This window comes from Neodiprion virginianus, chromosome 1 (assembly GCF_021901495.1).
Source record: "Neodiprion virginianus isolate iyNeoVirg1 chromosome 1, iyNeoVirg1.1, whole genome shotgun sequence".
Lineage (NCBI taxonomy): Eukaryota > Metazoa > Arthropoda > Insecta > Hymenoptera > Diprionidae > Neodiprion > Neodiprion virginianus.
The window spans coordinates 36347110-36364685 of NC_060877.1; the positions used below are offsets into that span (position 1 = coordinate 36347110).

Genomic DNA, 17576 nt, shown 5'->3' on the forward strand with positions numbered 1-17576 from the left:
TTGACCTCTGTTTAAACCGCAGCGATTGACTTCATCGATACATCCCGAGTCATAGGTAATAAATTATTAGTCATACTGTACGATATTTATCTAATAAAACCCAGACGTACTTTAAACCGTCTATAAAACGACGAGTCCTGAATAATTATATACCGAAGCGGCAAATTCACCGAAGCGCCGCGACAGAGATTGAGTGATAAAATGACGCTAAAACTCGTTTAATTAAAACGATTAAACGACGAACCAGTCGCATTTTACGATCGGGAGCAATCGATACTCGCGCAGAAAAATATTTCATACATTCGAATCTTCTTTCCAAGGAGAAAATAAAAATCTCTTTGCTGCAGTTATAATCGATTGAACGAAAAATAAAGAAGAAATAAAAAAAAAAACGACGGAGAAGTTTAGTTTATTGCGAGAAGAATTTCAGCAGTGCTGTGATTTCTGTGATTTCTTTAGAAAAGTAAAACGAGGAAAGGTTTAAAAAAAAATACATAAACCGGGACAATCTCTGGAAACTTGAAAATGAACCGCGCATGCGCCAAATAATTCGATCTCATTGGTCGGCGAAATCTTCCCGCGGCGATATTTTTGTCTGCGATGCAGGCGTGCCAACCTACGCAAAATGTGTGCGTTTGAATTTTCAAAGAGCGTAAGCATTGAATTCCGACCGTTCTTTGAAGAATCAACTTTCCGAACCGATAACAAATGCTTCCCAAACCTTTCCGAGTCGCTGCCTCAACTATTTGAGATTCTAACCTCGAAAATTCGTATCAACTACAACACCGCCGGAAACAAAGTTTGACGGCTGAAAACTCCGGATGGCCAGCCTGCGCGAACAGCCGATTAAACTCGCGCATGCGCGGTTTATTTTCAAGTTTCAAGAGATTGTCCCGGTAGATATATTTCTTATGCAGAATTTTTCATTTTCAAATCCCGTTCGCACGTCTGCATTATTTCAATAATACACGCACGCGCGGTTTCTCCGCGTTCTCGGCGCACCCGTGACTGTGGTTTATATTAATTGGTGCGTAATTATCTATTCGTTGTTTCATTTTCTCTTTCTTTCGTTACGCAATATCGTCTACTTTTATACCTTTGGTATAACGAGCACGTGAGGCGAAAGGCACGCGCTGCAGCTCATCGTAATCTCGATCGGTTGCTTTTATAGAAGCATTCCACCGAACCACGACTCGTCCGGTATACGTCTATTAGCATATCCGGTTGCCTTTTCTTCCTTTTCTTTCTTTTCTTCCTTTTATCCTTCTATTCTTCTCATTATTCTTCATTTTCTTTTATTCCTATCGAATTTTTTTTTTTTCTTATTGCTTTATATTTCCTCCGACAAGCATCGTAAAATTCATCAAGATAGACTTGATTTATCGCACATACAGCCAATTTATTTTAGTTGATACTTTTTCAATTTTGAATTGGGGGAAAAAAAAATTAGCACAAATTTAGAATCTTCTGGCTTGCGGTTATATTGATAAAAATAGAATTTTATTTTTTTTTTTTCTCACGCCCCGCAGGAATGTGTCCTGTCATTATCCGAGTGTGTAAAAACTCGCAAGTACATCGCAGATGAAATAGGTTGGCAAACCACACAAAAGTACGCTAATGGGATAGAAAATCGTCGTTCCACATTTTTTTTTTTTTTTTTTTTTTTTACCTCTCTTTGCGCTATTTTATGTATAACAAACATCTTACTGCATATGTAATGCAGCTCGTGAGCTAAATTTCATTTCCTCAAAACTTTTTCGAGATTCCCTATACATGCTGATATTTCTATTTCGTCTTCCGTGTAATTATTTATGCGCAATACAATTATTGTTCGAGGTAACGGTCGAATTTTGAAAAAAAAAAACAAAAAAAAAAAAAAAACATTACCCGGTACAATTTTGAACTTCAAACCTACTCTAATTGGTAAAAAATTGTTATAAAAAAACAAAAAATGAAGCTGACAATGTTTCAACGAATCAGGAATACACGAATAACATAAGTAATGTCGGGGATTTGCATTCGCGTGGCAGAAGCGAGGCCAGTGCCAATGTAGCAACGACCTCTCGACCCTCGATGATAAAATCTTCGGCCCGACATGACGAAAGGGTGTTGATGCGATGTTGATGAGCCAACCAGACACATTAACCGCTCCACGATTCACCGTTCCGATAATTTATTATGGTAGAATTTACGTGCACACGCAATGCAGCGATGAGAATGTTTGCCAACCTGGTGAACCGAGCATTGGCAAGTTCAAGTTTGTATCTGGGTCAAATATCGTGAAGCAATATTGAGGCGTTGAAGAGTAAAAAGAAGGCTAACGAAGTGAAACCTACGTGCAACGAAAATTATGAAGCTTAGATTTTATTTCTTACGTGAATTATTGTTTTTGTTTTTTTTCTTTTCCCTACTTGACGAAGATTTATTTCGATAATTCTTGAAGACCACGAAGCCAAGGATATCTGTAACAATTTTTTCCTCAGATATTACAGCGAATAATTTCACTGTTGTACGAAAAATCGTGCAATTTTAGAGCATTTAATAAACTCAAAGACGTATCCAAATTTTTTGATTCTTTCAGCTTTTCTTGCCTCTTGCTTTTTCTACCGAAATTTTAGTATCTCGCTATGAATTTTGAAGAATAATTTTCTCCTTATCTCTGCGATGTTAATTCCAACTTTGTTTCTATATTGAAATACAAGATCGAATAAGAAAAAAAATCTTCTCAATCACTTGTCAACTTTAATATTACTCACGTTATATTTGTAATCCCTGAAATTCCTGAAACGCTTCATAACCCTTGTAATTATTCATCATCTTTGTAACCTCTTGTCATCGTTATTTTCACACTGTCTTTTCAATACTTGAAATCTTTGAAACCCTTGATGATCATTGTAACAATTTGGGATCTTTGTAATCCCTTGTAAGAATGATTATACCCGGCAATTTTTCGTCGGCCTCGCGTTATCTTTGCAATATTTTAAAACCTCTCGTAACCTCCGTAACGAAATAGAAACCTTTACAATCGTAATCAGTGTAGATAAATTCAACCCTTAGATTAAAAATACATAATAAAACGCGGCAAAAATTTCACGATTTCGCCATATTAAAAAAAAATATCAAACGCTCCGATGCAAGGATCATCGATCTCGGTTTTGAAAATTTATTCAATATAGCGAAAAACGAGATCGAAAAGTCGAGGCGATTGATCGGTTTGATCAGTCTATGAATAACCGAAGCTGGCGACTTGATCGACGGCTTGCTAAGCCTAGAATAGTAGGTAAGCAGATAGGCGAAAAAGGTGAGACGTGAGTGATACACAGGCGGAGATAATCAATCATCCGAATATCCGCTTGCGGCTCGCATTATATAGGCAGACGAATGAGTTCGTGTTAGATGCCCGTAGTAATACAGGTATGATAATTGCGAACGAATGTTTACCTGACGTCATTGCGTGACTGTAATCATTTTGATTATGTAATTAATAATTACTCCCGTGTTTGCCGTACGTAAGAAACGCGATACGTACACGGATACGTTAACAAGGCGAAGACTAATTCTAATACCGATCGCTTTTCGTATAATTGATGGCTTCACTTTCATGCGAAAGTAACGACTACCTGTGTTCGATTCTTTTTTTCTTCTTTTTTTTTTTCTCATCTTTTCTTCATTTTACCCGCGATTTAATTCTAATTATTCATCCCACAGCATGATATTTGTACCGTTAAATCATCCAACAAGACAAACTTTTTCAAATACATCAATTTCTCCTGTCGATGACGAGAAAAAAAAAACTTAATAATTTCGCGGTTCTTTTAAGCGTCAAATTTCACGGGGTGTTATTTTAATAATTGCGTCCATTAAAAACAATAATCACGGTACGTACGTGACACGGTACGATAAAGTTAATGCCGGCTTCTTTTATGGAGGTAAGATTTCTCTCCGATTTATCACACGTATAGAATCCAGCGTAAAACTCTAATTCCTATGATTTTCATGGAGTGTCTTAAAAAAAAAAAACAAAAAAAAAAAGAACAACAACCACGTATATTTATGTGTGTTTATGCACATCTATATATATATATATATATATATATTTATATACTGTAGAGTACAAAGTGTCACGGTGTACACTTAAAATGTAATATAACACACTCCGAGTCTGTGAAGTACAACTAGGAATTAAATAAAACGCGACGAGGCCGCTAAGCAAACCGGTCATCGCTTGTAATCCATGCCTACAGCTTCCATCTGGGGCAACGTCAGTTTATCCGGAGGAGACGCCCTCGATTCGATTCAATTTCACTTCGAGCATCGCGAATAAAAAGGAACCAAATTTGAAATAAAAAATAAGTAAAAAAAAAAAAATTAAAAAATAAGCATAAAAAACGAGATTGAAGGAAGGAAGTGCGGGGTTTAAATCGACGCGACGAAGCAAAATTAGTTGCAAATCATAAGGTGTGAGTAACAATACAGAACAAACTTGTAATCTGTTCGGTTAGGCGAGTTCGTTTTTTCTTCTTTCTTTTTTTTTTTTCAACTTCATAATCGGCTTGACTCAAACAACTGACGGTTAAATTACAGCTGTTTCTTTTTCTGTATTTCTCCTCTCGTTTTCGTCAATATATAAATAAGAATTCGATATGCATAAAACGTTCGAAATCCGCGGAAACGCTTCTTGCTCACTTTCTGTACATTTTTTTTTTTTGTTTTTTTTTTTTTTTTTTATCAATTAATTTTATACATTCAGTTTGTCAATTTTTCTTGCTTTAATTCTAAGAGAGTTAAACCGCAGTGCATAGATAATAGAATTGCATCGTGCGTAACGATAAAAAAATAACAACAATAATAATAGTGTAAGGTAAGTTGTAAGAAAGTTTTCTTACAAAGTATAATTATTCTATCGTAATATTCCGCGTCACGGTTCATCGTCGAGTGATGATTATCCTTCGCTAATTACTCAAACAGTAAAAAGAGAGAGACGGTCACAGATTAATAGACGGTTCGTTATCCGCACGCTCCTATCATACGGCAGCAAAAATTGGCTTCACGACTCGCTACGTTTTTTCCCTCACCTCTGAATTCCCCTCAATTATAGAACGGATAAATCTACGTTGCGTCAAAGGCGTTGAAATACCTCAAAACGTGCAGTAAGAATTTCAAATATTTGTTTTCCCATGATTTTACTGAAAATAAGCAAATATCGAGCGAAACTTTGTCGAGTCTGATTATATAACAGAATTTTTGCCCTTTATTGAAAAATATCAAGTATACGTTTATTTGTTTATTTACAGAGAGGGAAAAAACAAGTGCAAAGTGAAATTATTACAGCTTATAAAAATAAGTTTACGGATTATCAAATCAATTTGTCTTTTTTTTTTTTATCTACTTAAACTTTTTTCGCTTTCAGAGTAGGTACAGGTGTGCCAGTTACTTCGAGGTAAAAATTGATTACCAGGAGGTTTGTAAAACGATAAATCGTTTTAAATACTAATGGTTTCTGTCTACCGTTTTGGAGCGGTCAAAAGTAAGTCCCTTCAAAAACGGTGCCTGTATAAATCAATGGCAAAATCTAACTCGAGTATATATCATACAGTAATGATGATTTCGGGTCGTTATTGAAAGCCACAAGGCAGCGAGTAATAAAAACGCCGCGATTAGACAAGGCGGACAATCAAATAGACGAAACAGACGAAACGGACGAACGACTAATAGTGAATATTTAAGTCGGTGTAATCGGGCGTAATTTTAGGCGTGACCGTTTTTACAAATCTGTATGATAATAAAGGAGCCTCGTTGAACACGATTATCTCATTCTCATTGCCGAGTACGTTTGAACAGCGTGATCAAGGAGAGAATTATTAACACGCGATGGCAGCTGACGGAGAAAGGCGAGAACGGCGGAGATTAGAAGAAGATTCAACACCTGATTAGACGGCGAAACGTCGTTGACCGCAAGACTCGTCTCTGTTGCAAAGTGTCCAAGGGGCAAAAAATCTCCTTCCGATCGCTGCTCGGAAACGTTTTAGAAGTGTTACACAGCCCAGAAATTCTACGGTTTAGATGTGACATGCAATTTGCATTCCCGATATGGAAATTCAGAAATAAAAATCCCTGTTTCTTTTTGCGTAGACATATACGTAATATCAAGAATTAAATTAGACGTATTCACACTTCAGAGAGTCGTTTATTATACTTATACAAATTTTATCGATTTCTGATCAAAACTGCCCACGCGTAATATGATTTTAATTTTATTGAACGTCAGGTATGATACCTTAGGTGAAAATTTACGACGAAAATAAAGTAAGAGACTAATGAATTGATGAACAATGAATTTCGTCACATAATTCGGGTTTACCGATAGTGAGTGATAATTTATTTGCTAACAGCATGGTTCGTCGTGCCTTTGGAGGTTCAGGGATTTTCTAAATGATTAAAAAAAAAAAAAATACTACAAAACGCAGACGACAAAGAATATTGGAGAAACTTTCACGAAAAAGAGATCGTTGTATATCTTAAATTCGAACGAAAGTTAAAGATTAAAAAGTCGTATGTTTAAAGTTTGGCAAATTGTGTGTCAGTTTGAAAAATTGTTCAAGGTATAGGAATGCCTATCAAGCAACGGATAGGCTATTTCGTTTCTTGCAATAATCAATTCTCATCTACCCAACGTTTACGTATAATTATAACATGAAGGAATAAAAACGAGAATAATCATAACGGTTAATAATTTTTTTCGTCGTTGAGCAGCCGCGACTGCTTAAACGTTTCGCTGTCTGGTTTTTTTTAAACATGCATGCACGCGTTGCGAAAGGTCAGGATATTAAATTGTCAAAATAACAAGGCATTAAGGTAATTTATATTAATAAAGTGAGCAAGTCCGCTCCGAGGAATCGAAAATCATCTGTATAAAAAAGGATTTGAAAAGAAATAACGCAGACAAAAACACGTTCAAAAAAATGTCAAAAACTACCGTGAAACACGAAAAGACAAGTTCGCGACTCGCGTACACGTGAAGGAGAAAAAAAATATCAAAACTAACAGCTTCCCAAGTTTTTAAAAAATTTCTTTCTTTCTTTTCGTCCGTCACACCGATCGGAGATAATTTCATCGGCGTAATAAAACGGCTGTTTACGCCCGTGGTTTACACCCAAGGATAGATAGTTTATATCAATAGGTGTAATAATAACTCTGCGCTCGAGGCACCGGCAATTATTACAACCGAGTCGCGTGCCGATCGTTCTATGCGCACACCCTCCGTGGCAAGAGGCGCCTAGCCGAGTTTCGCTTATCCGCAGAAGAGGCCGAACAGCATCCAGTCATAGTCATCAATGAAAACGTGAGGGCATTCGCTTAAACGGGGCCGAGTCGCGGAGCGAGCAAAGCGACCTGCGCGGTTACTAGCCGTGGAAAAGCGAGCAATTCGATAGCAAGAAACACTTCGCGGCTTAAGGCGATAATACACTTTCGTGAATCAAAGGTAGCAACGAAAAAGAATCTCTGCGATTCGGATGTTCTGAAATAGCGCTTGATTCGTGTATATTTCCGTTAGAATCTGCAAACAACAGTTTTCTTTTTTCTCACCATTTTACCGACAGAGCAGGCAACGTTTTTAAAATCTTAATCAAATCGTAGAGCGACGTGAATTGTTGAATATCGAATGAAAAGTCTATTTCCTTTCTACGTTTCGACGCAATCTAAAAACTCGCATCGGGGGTTAATCAGTCTGCACTTACCGACGGAAACTACGTCATCCGTATTTAATATTAAACTACGTTTTCCGTCCTGTTTCTCACCGCGCATCGACTCAGAGTATCGAAATAACAGGCTGACGGCTTGCACGGCGTTTTAAGCGCGGCGAAAGCCGCGTTATTCGCTCGAAACGATCAGCTGATCGACCGTGTCGGCGCCATTTTGACGAGTCTGATTCGCATCCGAAAGCCAGCAGTAGGCAGCGGCTCTTAAGGCTGCTGGAGCGTTGCGCGTCACGGAATATATTGCCCTGGGGAATGAACGCGGCGACGGAGCGAGAAGCCGAGAGGAGCAAGAGCGAAACTGGAGCAACGAGGCGTGGCGTGAGTCGCGTCTGCACCGGCAGCCTGGAACACCTCCATGAGAACCTTGTCGTCTCGACGACCCGTCGAGCTTGCGGGAGAGCCGGCCTTTCAAGGTCACGCGGAAGACCTCTCTCTCTCTCACCCGTGGTGATCTATTACCCGCCTAACGAGCTGCTGTCAAAAAAGGCGCACGATCGTCAGTTGCTCGGGGTCATTAACACCGTGGTTTTTTTTTGAAATTTTTTTTTTTTTTTTTATTCTTCTTTTCTGATTTTTCATCTTTTTTTTTTGCTCCTTTGTTTTTTCGAACGTCTTCTTCTAGAGGAAATTCCATGTTTTTTGGAAAGAAGAAGAAAAAAAAATTCCACGTTTCGAATTGTTCGGGAAAAAAATGATCTTGACGATGCGTGTTGATTCGTTTAAAATGTTCCGAGCATACGATGATGAGGGTAAGAAAAAAAAAAAAAAAAAAATACCGATTTACGAATACGAAAATTAACGGTGTGCCAATTACCGCTTGATTAACGATCGCATTCTCCTCTCGACTACCGAATAAAATATTGCTCGTCTCATTTTTAATCGGGCGTACGGTTGGGACAATTATTTTTTCCAACGAGTGCCTACGCGTTTATGGACAAAATGATCGACAAGTGTCACTGAAGCTGAATTTTGGTTAAATTGAATGAAAAAAATCTCTGTAATGTGTGTGACAACAAAAATTTTAATACACGGAAATGAAATCATTATTTTACTGTCTTCTTAAACGAAAATTCATGATGCTTGTCCGATTTTGATAGAACAGTAGCTCATTGTATTCCTAGATTAATTCTCTATGGATAGTAGAATTTTGATTTCAAGTGAAAGTAATGCATTACTGGTTGAATCGTAAGCTTATCACCCGTAAATGATTATAACGATTTTACTTATGCTGCATATTTTTTACAAACTGGCTAGCTCAAGAAGAGAAATCTACCCAAACCGATTTGATGAGACTTTATTCGTGAACAAAATTAACCACTTTGCATTAAAATCGCACGAGCTGTACATGAAATTTTTGTGGAAAAAATGATAGAATAATGTGACGTCTCTGACGATCTTAATAAGAATTAACAGTATTTACTGCAGTTAAAATTTTTTGTTTAAAAATGTTTTTTAGATCCTAGGTACTTATTTTCAACTACATATGACTCGATAATCTTCACTTCGGTTACTTTTTTTTCAATTTCTCTCACGTCTTGCTTTTCTTTTGACAAATTTTTTACCCGACTACACGTTTCACAAGTTTTTGTGAAACAGCACTGATGGTCTCTCTGTGCAGAGAAGAACCAGATGAATAAATTCATACACACTGACAATTATTAATGTAACAACAAGTTCACGTGTACATACGTAATAAATAACGACACTATAAATCTTGAAAATTTGCACAAAAAATCTCGCTCGAATGTGTAATTCTCGTTGATAAATCTCTTCTGCATGATTATGCAGAAGATAGATCGAAATACGTATGCAACAAGCCGGGGGGGGAGAAAAAAAAAAGAAATAAAATAAATAAATCAGAAAAAAGGGAAAAAGAAGAAAGAATAAAAAAAAAAACAACTTCACCCAACCTAGAAACCCAGTATTCTAAATTTGCACAAGTTTAACAAGCTTCTTCAGAACGGTCACGAGTTACTTATTCATTTATTCAGACGTTAATTTTACACGCCCGATTTCAAAAAAAGCTAATTCGAACAACACGAATCGCATCTACGACCTTATCACGGTAGTCGAATTTCGATGAGTGCGAAACCCGGATGTACGTGATGACAAAAATAATGTAAGTAAAAGAAAAAGAGAAAAGTACAGTTGAAAAAGATCGCATTCGCACGATCCGAAACGTAGCGTCAAAATTAAGGAAACGAAATGACCGGGGGCAGCGATACCGCAAAAATTGGACTTGGGTGGCGAAAGCAGCGGCCGTGTCATTAGTCCATGCGGACTGGTTTGAGGCAATTCGAAGACCCCGGGGTGGAGAACGGTAATCGGGCCGGGTAATCACGGATCTTTTTTAATTGGGAGATTAAAAAATAACGCACATTTCCACCGCCGCCGAGACCGCATGAGAATATTCGCGACGATTTGCGAATTTCGCTGCATCCCAGAGGCGGAAAAGAAATTTTTCTTTCGCTAAGTAACGCACGTTTTTTGTTATCTATACAATGTGCGGTAAATCAGCGGTTGTAAAAGAGGCGAAATATCGTTGTATCTTATTGCAGGACTGTTAAAATCGTCATGCGGCAGTGAAAAATTACGGGTTCTGTAATCGCGAAACTTCAGCGGCGAATTCACCTCAAGCTACGTGTTTGTTCCTGCAAATTTTTTCCGGGATTTTTACACCGCGAACAAACAAACGTCGCGCTAATGGATCGAGCTTAAACACACAATTCGCACGGCTCTGATTATATCGTATTAAACGAAATTGGATAGGAATAACATCTTCGCTTACAGTAGTCGTAAATTTTTTTTCGGGACGGTATAAATCCTCGACATAGGTGTACGTACGTCGTTCTACGTTTTAACGCAGCTGCAACGAAACGATTTGGATTTTGAAATATAACGGATATCGGGAATCACGATAATATTAATCCGTAAGATATCGAGAGTTGGATGAAAAAGTAGCAATCGATGCCGAAACTCATTTGCATAAATGGCTGATCGCGCTAATAGTTTTGTTGAAAAAATATCGCAGCAGGTTACAACGTCTTCATTAGGATAATAATTTCTCGACAGGTTCGGGATAAAATTTTTGCAGCACCTGCTTATTTTTCAAGTTTTTGAAATCGAAACGTGTCTAAATTTCTCTCAGTGTGGGGTGAAAAAATCATCACCGTCGTTGCGAAAACGATAAAATTATTGCGAACAAAGTTTGGGTGATCGATTAAAAGTCTGGATAACGCTAATTCAGGCGAGAGTGTGCAGAGAATTAAAAAACAGAAGCGTAGAAGAAAATCCAGGCCATCCGAGGAAGTTTCCTCCACGTCGGGACTTCCGTCAGGCTTGTCTTCACTGATCTTGCATTTTATGAGCTGAACCAATAATTTTCATTCGAATTATCTCCACCGCATGTATAACGGCCGATAAATTATCGTTATTGCAGGTTTGCGGATGATTCGCATCGCGAGCGTCGCGTCGACATCGAGTCGAGATATGTCGCAAGAAAAATGACAAAGTGGATCGAGTCGTTGGATAAAAAGCAGTGAAACCATCGTTCGATTTACAATGCAGTTTGTGTAATAAGCGACTCCTACGTAAAATTCTTTTCGTCGGGAAACTCGTCACGTGAATTTATGCCGCGGGTATTTTCTCAGCAAAGTGCAAAAAACTACCCGGTACGTGGTTAAATAATTACAAAATCGTTACACGTTTTGTCGGGGGTAATTAAAAGCCAACAGGTGAGGTCAATTAGAACGAGTACAAGTGCAACCCTCGCCAACCGACAAAGTGCGGTAGGAAGGAAAAAGTATCGCAGTGATTTAGCTGGCAAGAAGAGGGAGAAAATCTCCTCGACGTCGAGAAGCTGCTAAAGTGGAAAATTGATTCCCGCTAAAAAACTCATCAATTTTCTTTACCGCTGTCTCCGCAGCATCGCGATAGATTCGACTAATTGAGAGTTTCTTTTCGGTCGAAATTTAATCGCCTAATTTTTACCGCTTAAATTCATTTATTAAATTTTTTTAAAATTATATGAAATAAAAAAATTGGGGCGAAAGAATAATTTTCGCTTCCTCGATTCGCTGCAGAATTTTAACTCGCGAGTGTAAATTTTGTTGGGTATTTTTCCGAGTCAACGTTTTTACTTTACTTTACACTTTCCGAGTGTCTTAAAAATGTTGGAAATCTTCAACTATCGTTTGTACAATCCGGGAGTTGTTTTTCAGAAAAACGACGCGTTGATAAGACAGAATCGTTCGCGCCTAATTTTGAAACACTAGATTTAGTGTGATATAAATTCCGTTCACATAACTAATTTACGAAATCTTTTAACAGTTACTTTTCAGTTTCGTATACGAAGGGAAATTAAAAACATCGCTTGCTCAACGGGCAGACTCGGTAATTCCTTATTTATTGATTCATTAGCCACGACTAGGAATCGGAATTCCAAAAATTAGTGGCATCAAATAATTAAGTCTTTAATTTATGGCGTGGAGAAATTTTTCACAGAAATCTTAAAGCGACAGCCGACCGTTGATCCATTCGCTACTTATACCAACATTTTTTATTTCAACACAACTCCCTCCGCAACTTTGACCTCGAAATAGAAACACTAATTGAAACGATTTTAACTCTACCAAAATATTGCACGCTTCGCTTTCCAGCAGCGAAATATTCGCCAAAGTTTATCCTGTACAATCATCGATCCTCTGATAATCGCTTTACGAACAGAAAAACTTACGAATAATTCTCTCTCGTCAATTCAGAAATCATTTATCACAAGTTTTTTGCATTTCGGATGGTTGAAACCGGTTAGCATGACTAGATTCGAGCTCTTTTATAATTACACGTGCGATTATCAATTTCCAATCGTGTTAAAATAATTAACCTAGCGAATAAAATAGACGTAAATATGTAATCATAGAAATCGAAATCGCAAATCGACTTTTCACTCGTCCATGGCAATTTACACTCGCACAGTCAGCAAACTGGAGAAATACGACTCAAGGATAATTCGTTTTTGATTATTATTCACATGCAGAGGTGAGATAATAAAAAGAAGAGAGAGAAAAGAAAAAAAAAAAAAAAAAACCTCCACTATTACTAGAATCGCGGCTCGCCGCAGCGGCTAGAAAATCGCGAGTAAACGTTTTTCACAGTAGTCGCAACGTCCAGATCGCGATCCTTTGGCTCACGGCTCGTTGCCGCAAGTCCTTAGAAAATCACGTCAAGTGCCAAGATTGCAATTGCAATTCTATCTTATGAACGGCGTCGCGAGTCATCAGATTTCATTACCCTACCCGAGGCTGTATTTTCATTTCATTATACCACACCGTTTGTTCTTCCGTTTCTCGTCGCTGTGTTATTTTCTTACCTGTTTTTTACTCCCGGCTGCACTTTCGTCGAAAACCTTGTCCGCAGGCTTTGCAATTTCAAAGGGATGCAATCTTCACGTTCGAGCAATAACACTGGCACAAATATTTATCGACCCAATTTTTATCTCCCTATTTATTTGATTTCAATCAGGGGAAAAACAAATCGTCGTTGAATTAATTTTTCAATATTTAATCACCGTACTATTTGTGAATTTAAACACGGGTGTATTTTTTTCTTTATTCTTTTTAAATCGTCGATTAATTCTTCGTTTGTTGTTTCTTATCGCGTTCCGTGCTTCTTAATTCAGCATATTTTACGCCTGCAATTTTCTGTTTTTTACGAAGTGGTTTTTTTTTTTTTTACTCAATCCTTTTCTGTTACTTTCTCATCTTTAGCCAATTATTGCGATCGAAATACTTTGATCGAAACTATAAACTGCGGTTGAAAATATTTTTTACTCATCAATTAAGATATCTTTGTTAATTTCTGTTTAAAAAGTTTATTTCATTTTCCTCAAATTTTAAAAAACGTCCATTTGATACCGCCACCTTTTCCTCGTCATGGCGCGAAAACGGATACCGATTTTTTTATATCTCGCAAACGCGAGGCTTGAATCGTGTTGACGAAAAATGTCATCCACGATAAACAAATGGAATCGATAACTAGAAAAAAAAAAAAAAAAAACGAAGACAAAGAGCCACGATTGAAAACGACAAACGGATCAATCAGTCGTTTGTAAAACCGTTGGCATACCCAGAAAAACTAATCCGATTGAAAACTGTAACCGTCAAATTGAAACAATCAACCAAAAAATCATGGATGCGTAATTTTCGAGTTAAGAAGTGAAAAGAAAAAAAATACAAATAAATAAACAGATATCGATGGAAAAAAAAATCGTTATTTGATTCGTCGCGACCGAACTTAATTCAGCAAAAAATCTTCGCTCCCGTACAATTATCGGCAATCGACGCCTCGAGTTCAAGACTCCGAAGATCGCCGATTTCGAGGCGCGGGTGATTCGTGTAAACTGTTCTTCGATCCGCGTGTGCGGCGCAGATTTCTCGGGTAGTTGGAGGAGATTTGCTGGTCCGCACAGTGCGGTGGTCGGGTAGTTTGTGCCGGGCATCCAAAGCCTCTGCACAACGCGGACGCGGCTCTCGCTCTCTCGCTCTATTTACTATCAAGTTCTCTTTCGCCTCCCTCTCTCTCCCTCCCTCCTTTGAGACGCCGGCCTCCCATGCAGCCTCGAACTCGACGCTCGTGTCACGTTATTACCCAAAAACCAGAATTGTTGCAGCCTATCTTAACGGAACGAAATTTCAAAATTTGGGGCACACTGAGAAAAATTTCATTCGTCATGATAACTAGAAAAATTGAGTAAGACAGGTATCGATAACCGGAATTAAAAATTTCTCTCAGTGATAAAGGAAGATTGACTACTCTAAGTTTTTATCGGAATTTTGAACTGTTTTACTACCTGACGATTGTACTATTATAATTGAAAATTTCAATCTTCGCGAAACTTATTTGCCTGAGAATTCGTACAGTGTAAAAAATTGATGAAAACCGAAGAGACCCAGTGAAAATTGATCGTTTAGTGTGAAAGCGATTTCTGGTTTTCATACGCACGTGCATGGATTGGTATAAAATATTTTAGAACAATTGTAGATCGTACTTTTCATTTCTTTCAATAATTTCAATTGCAGATGTTACATCCGATCGAATTTCACTTTTATTTTCATAAGCACGTATAACGCATTTCGTACGTACTCGTGACATCACACGGTACATTTTTCAAACTGTACGTGTGTCAGTTTGAACTCTGTTTCAAATTTAAAGAGATAACGCGTAACCAAATCATTCTTTCGAAACGAAAACAAAAATCTATGGCGATTGGATTGATTACTTTCTCTTTCTTTTTTTTTTTTTTGTTTTTTTTTTTTGAGGTAATCCCAAAATTTGTACTCAACACTAGTAAAAGAATAATTAGTTTTGGAAAAATATATTTGAAACCGTGGCTACGATGAATTCTTTCGTGTAAATTGAAACTAAGCGATCGATATTGTTTCCTGTACAGGTACATATTATTATACTTCTATAATTAGTTTTTTGAAAAGTTGTCAATCCTCGTCAACGTTTGAAAGATGTATAGGTAATCAATCACTTCCGGGATGATCTTTTTTTTTTTTTCCTTTACTTAGATTGCCTTTTCGTGCTTGGATTGGCATTTAATTTTTCTTATTTTTATTTTTTTTTTTTCCATCCTCTCTCACCTTTCTTATTTCTGGTCTGAAGTGGAAAATGCATACCTATGTGTTATATCATAGAAGCGGATGTTCGCGCTAACAAAGTATATACATGTATGTATAGATATATATATATAAAAAGTCGATAGACACGGACTATCTTGTTTGCTGAGTAAATTTTATCTATCATGTTATAATATAAATGTATATAATATGTACGTATACACACACACACACACACACACACACACACACACACATATACATATATATATATATATTTTCAATATATAATTATTCAGAAAACACGTCTCTAACTTCTCTCAGCGTGCTGACGGAATTTATCTCATTACCTGTAGCGTAAAAAATGTCGGCGATGATTCTACCTGAATCTCTTCGTAGGATAGGCGATCCGGAATGTCCCGTTTCAATGATCTTCTCCATTTAAATTTATTTCTCATTCTATGTTTGTGTTTTTTCTTTATTTTCCTCTCCCTCTCTCTATCTCTTGCTTCTTCGTTTTTTGTTAATATTTTATCTCATCTCTCTTTTCCGTATAATATGTAATGTAACCAGTCTCATCGATCCGACCGACGCGACGATCATTCGTAGTGCAGCATATGAATTGCGTTTGGCCCCCTGCACAGAAATACCGGCGGTATCTCAGAGACTGGGAATAAATTTGAGAAACAGTAGTTTAATTGAAAAAATATTTAAAAACAGCTTACAGAAAAGAAACAACCACTCGCATTCGATATTTTGTATGTCGAATTTTTGTGGATCTTCACTGGATCCGAAACGAAAGTTCCCAATTTTATTTGTAAATTTCCATTTTTGTATTACTTGTTTGCAATCCGCTGAATTCCTCCGATTCGATTATCTTTTCAACCGACTCAAAAAAATCGGTGACAAGTTCGAGAAATGCTTTTTTCGCGGCAAATTAATTTATGAAAAGATTGGACTAAATACTTTAAAACTGTTACACAGCTTTTTAATGACGTGAAAATTTACACATAGCTCGTAAAAAAGAATTCCAGGCTACTAGGTAATGTCAAAAATATAACAAAAACCTGATATTCGTCACCTGCGTAAACTCGTTCGCATTGAAATAATTATGAGATTTTGTTGAAGCTACGGTTACACGTGTTGCATAAAATTCCGCAAAGGATTTTGGACGCGACGAGCTGGCGACTCGAAGATCAAGCCCGGAGTCAGACAAACGTTTCGGAATGTAAATAAGCTCCTAAATTTTCTTTCTAGACGCGTCCTTACGGCCTTGCCGCAGGGAAATACAGTTACAAAGAAGATTGCACGCGTGGTCGAGATTTTGGCTTAATGGAATAAGATTTTGGCTTCTGCAGTGAGTGACCACGGTTGGAATTGCATTTCATGCCTCGACAGTTTAGCACTTGATAGCGAGTGAAATCTCGGCAAAAGCCGAGGCGACATCCTTGTACGTCATACGAGAGGTCTGGTAGCGGTGCAAACTGCATATTACATCTCAACTCCCTGCAGCAATCAAAAATTATCGCTAATTGTAAAGATATCTCCGTGTTTTTTACGACTCGATATATTCTCTTGTGGTACACAGTCATCGTATTTCTTCTACACGCCAAAATAAAGACAAGAAACCAAAGTTTCCTTGCGCTCGATCTTCGCGAAGGACTAATTAAGCGAACCGTTCGTTATCACTTTTTGACCAAAATGGACTCGTTTCAAGGTGAAAGCAATTACAACCTCTACAGAACATCGAAATGAAAATCGTACGTAGTACTTCTCTCTCGTTCGTTTTTAACGAGGTGTAAAGTGATCTTACGTTACCTTGGTCCAACGTTTACAATGTCTCGACAGTAATTTTTTATCCATTTCAACGGTCTTTGAGTCCCGTTAACGATTCGACATTCAACACGTTTCTATGAAAGTCTTCAGCAATTTCGTTTCAGACGGATTTTCGTGATGAATCGTGAACGATCCTTGAGTTCGTGTAATAATTTGATTGTCAATTTCGAATGAAAAAATATTCAAAAAATTGCGGTTATCCGTTCGCAACTGAAACGGAGAATCTCTTACGTAGCTGCCGAGAAGTCGTCGAGGAATAATCGACGCCTCGGCAAGTCTTCTTCAATTGCTCGAGGACAGGTAGGTACTGCTATAGAGGTATAAGTCCTCAAGACCGTAATATATAAGATGAAAATCTCTG

The 17576-nt window shown here is 37.6% G+C and overlaps 1 protein-coding gene across 1 annotated transcript in view; it reads right to left on the bottom strand.

The window, feature by feature from the left end:
• The window catches only part of LOC124296796 (uncharacterized), an 81026-nt gene extending 66779 nt beyond the window's left edge, over positions 1 to 14247 (bottom strand). Inside the window, exon 1 of the mRNA XM_046747150.1 lies at positions 13129 to 14247. The gene's annotated coding sequence lies outside the window, so the exon portion shown is untranslated. The remainder of the gene's footprint in view (positions 1 to 13128) is intronic.
• Between the last annotated feature and the right edge of the window lie 3329 nt (positions 14248 to 17576).